The following is a 4,134-nucleotide window of genomic DNA, read 5'->3' on the forward strand; positions in this document are numbered from 1 at the left end:
TTGTGTTAAATTCCAAACTAGAATAAAGCAGATACTTTCGTGGTCTCTGCTGCTAAGATTTGCGAATTTGATAGCTTTTTACTTCTCCAGTATCATTTTCCTAAAGTTAAACTTAGTATGAGGATGGCATTTAAGGGGCTACATTTAAGTGACTTAAATCCTTATTACCCCCTCCCCCAATACCACACAATTAGAAAGAACCAAACCAAACCAAACCAACTGCAGGGTAGTCTGATACATCGCCACATGTTAATGTTAGGCTAAATGCATACGTCAAAAAATAATCTAAGTAAATGTCCCAACTTCCTCACCCTTCACATTTAGATATGCAGGTATAAAGATATGAAGATGCAGATATACAATGATAAAGCCACATACCCATGGCTAACTTCTTGAAGCCTAGGGAACAAATATGGCAAAATATTATTGGATAATATGGTCCACATAATTTTGTAGTTTCTTGTAATTTAGTGCAGATTACTTTTCTCAGTTATAATAATAGGTTAGTCTAAACTCAGTATATTGGAGCAATGTATTTACTTTCATTATGGCCCAGAGGAAAAAAAGAGTAAAATTCTGCATGCCCAGATATCATTTTACTCACTAGTCTCAGTTCTTGATATAAAAAGATCATTGATCAGCTGAAGTAGAGTTCATAAATTCTTTCACCAAAATTCAACCATTGTATACGTAAGAACCTCTTGGACCCTCACTTGTGTGTCTTTGTAATATGGTAGTAGTAAGGTATTTTACACCTCATCATAATCCCAGCATCTGGCTTCCCATCATTGATGGAGAGGACGTGTGAATGCAGGTGGCCCCTCAGTATTTGATATCTACTGTCAAATTCAGTATTCAGCTTTAGGTCTAGGTCAGCACTTTTCAATAGAGATATAACGTGAGCCACATATGTAATTTTAACATTCCTAGTAGCTGATTTTTTTTAAATAACATAAATATGTGGAATTAATTTTAATAATGTATTTTATTTAACCCACCATATTTAAAATAGAATCATTTCGACATGTCAATATTCGAAAATTATTGACAGGATACTTTACTTTTTTATACTGTGTCCTTGAAGTTTGGTTTGTGTTTGACGTAGCACATCTCAATTCAAACAAGTCACATTTCAAGTGCTCAGTAGCCACATGTGGCCACAGGCTGCCATATTGGACAACAGAGGTCTACGGTGTATATGATTTGGGGAAATGCTTGCTTATTTCTCTAAACTTCGGTTTCCTTATCTGTGAAATAGAGATTAATATGCACCTTCAAGAGTCCTTGTAAGAATTAAACGAGATAATGTATTTTAAGATACCCAAAACAATACCTAGTACACAGAAGTTGCTCAAAAAATTCTAGCTGTCGTTCTTACTTTAATAACTTTGTCATTTATCTTCCTTAAATTTTACCCTTGATATAAATGTAATTTTAGAAGAAATAAATTTGTAATTGCATTTTGGAATTCATTATTTAGTATAGGCAAGATGAGACTAAAAAGCAATGAGGTTAAAATAATCCTTGGAAGAACTGTGTTGGTATTCTCTTTAAATATTTTCTCTTATGAAGGATCTGATGGAAAAGGGCATGAGAATGAACATTTAACTTCAAGTACAGTGTAGCAATAATGCACAGCACTAATGCATAGCCAAACGACGAATGGAGCTTTTCATTTTTCATTTTCATTTCAAATAATAGCAGTCATTTTCAAGGATTTCTATTACTTGAAATATTTCACTTTTAAGAAATATAAAACTGACCCATACTCCCTTAAGTGTCTATAAGTGTACATACCTCCATATACATACACGACCTCTTATCAAAGCCAAGTGGACCAACTGAAAATGGCTATATTTGTAAATTCATATGCTTTCTTTTCTTAACTTGATTTTGGGTGACATTACACACACAAAGAAAAGTAATAGGGATATAGGAAATGTTTTTCAGTTGAAATAAAACTAGAATTTTTTCTGATTTTGTAATTGCTTTTCTCATTATTACCCATGCCAGGATCAGCCATGGTTCTGACGTGAAGTTCTTGGAACGTGATATACAAGGCCTGTTTGCTGTTAGGAAAAAGTCCAGAAATCTTCAACATGACCTTTCACAGCCCAGCTTGCTCTTATCCCTCCCTGCCTGTGCATCTCTTGAAACCGTCCTTTTACTCTAGCACCCAGACCTTAAATCCTTGAAAGTGCCTTTCTCTGGGCTCTCCTTTGGCCTGTAGAAATCTACCTTTTCCCAGAGTTAATTCCTACTCCATCTTTCACCCTCACCCCTGCTTAACACATTTATACCAGAGGTTGCAATTTTTTTTTGTGAAAAATCAGACCTTGGCAATGACCTTGAGCAGCAGGATATAAATAACTCCCACAAGCTTAGCATTCCAATAATGGAACACTAGGCATAGATGAGTTAAAAGATTTCTCCCCACTGAGGGAAGATATGCTCTTAAACCAAAGTAACCCCTTTCCTGTCTTCCCTTACTAAACTTTATGCCTCACCTCTTCCCTCAATTACACATACTCTGCCCTTCTCCTTTTCTTTGAAGCACTCATCCAAATTTAATTATTTGTGTGATAATTTATGGGTAGTCAGCCTTTCTCACAAAACTCTAAGCCTGTGTAACTAGCACAGCTCCCACTAGCACATAGGAAACAAGAAAAAATGTTGGAAAAATGAATGTTCAGAAAGAAAAGTATTTGTATTGTCCTTTGGCCTCAGTTTCCCTAAACATTTTGATTTCATAGACGGAGGAGATGATCTTTTAAAGTTCTTTTTGCAGATGGAGGTGATCTTCCTTCAGCTGGAACTTTCTGTGAGAACACTTCTAGTTGGGGCAGTGTTTAATATGAACCTCAAAGAATCAGAAACATGATGTATTCCAGATGGAGGAAATGGCACAGGAAATGCATAGAATATGTTTTTTGGATGTTAAATAGAGCAGATTGGCCAAACGGGGAATTTATATAGAAGTGTGAGGGGAGGCAAGATGAAAAATTTCAAAGCTAAATTACTGAAGGTTAAAGACTTTGGAGTTGATCGTGTAGTCAAGGACCATAATCACAATTGTCATAGGTATAGTAATATGTAGTGATATGGTAGATCACTTACTGGTAATAGACTACTCTGTTTCATAACAGGAAGAATAGTCATAAATGTTGTGATAATCCAGTTTCTATATGAAGTGTGAAGATCCTGAATTAGCATGGTGGCTGTAGTAACAGGAGAGAAAGGATGCGAGGAATGTTGCAAAGAATGAATTAATCACACTCAGAGGAAGTGGAAAAGGTCAGACGTAACCTTGACATTTTGAAATGAATGAATAGGATTATGGAGGAATAGCTGGGGGAGATTATTTTCAGTTTTGGCGATGGTAATTATCCAGATAGCCAGCCTAATAAGTAATTAGAACATCTGAATAAAGCCCGAAAGGTCAGGTTATGTATGAATATGAAGACTCAGGATCATCTACATAGTTCAGATTGGGAGAGTAGATGAAACTTACTGGGTAGAGTATAGAGACAGAAATGAATGGATATGGCTAAGAATAGAAATGAGAAATGAATGAATATAGCCAAGGATAGAACTCGAGAGTTGTAAGATACACAGTGGAGACTTCCTATATTGCAGTAGGAGAGAAGGCGTGGGGTGTTTTAAGATTGGTAAAAAGATAGTTGATGTGCACTACCCAAGGTGAATAAGTTGTTGTTTTTTTTAAGATCGTTATTAATTTTCTGTATCACTTAAGTGGTCACTTTCAAGTGAGCTGGCTGATTGTTTACACTGTCCCCCTTACCATATGTAGCTATTAAAACCTAATCTAAAATAGAAGCACATTGCCAATTGTTACACATAGACCTTTGGCCCATGACAGTTTGGTGCTGGAGAACTGAAACAAGAGTATACATCAAAAGATGTTTGTCCCAACTAAGTGAAACTTCTGGAGCTCTGCTACCATTTTTTCCTCCACAAATACCTGCTTCCCCAATACCAAAACTTAATTCAAAGCTGGACCTCCCAGGTACAGAGCCTAATAGCTATGGGTCACTTTTTTGTTTTGTTTTGGTACTGGTGAATTAGGAAGAAAAATTTTTAATAGTTAATAAATGTATATTATAAAGAATTGAT

This window comes from Mandrillus leucophaeus, unplaced genomic scaffold (assembly GCF_000951045.1).
Source record: "Mandrillus leucophaeus isolate KB7577 unplaced genomic scaffold, Mleu.le_1.0 Scaffold960, whole genome shotgun sequence".
Lineage (NCBI taxonomy): Eukaryota > Metazoa > Chordata > Mammalia > Primates > Cercopithecidae > Mandrillus > Mandrillus leucophaeus.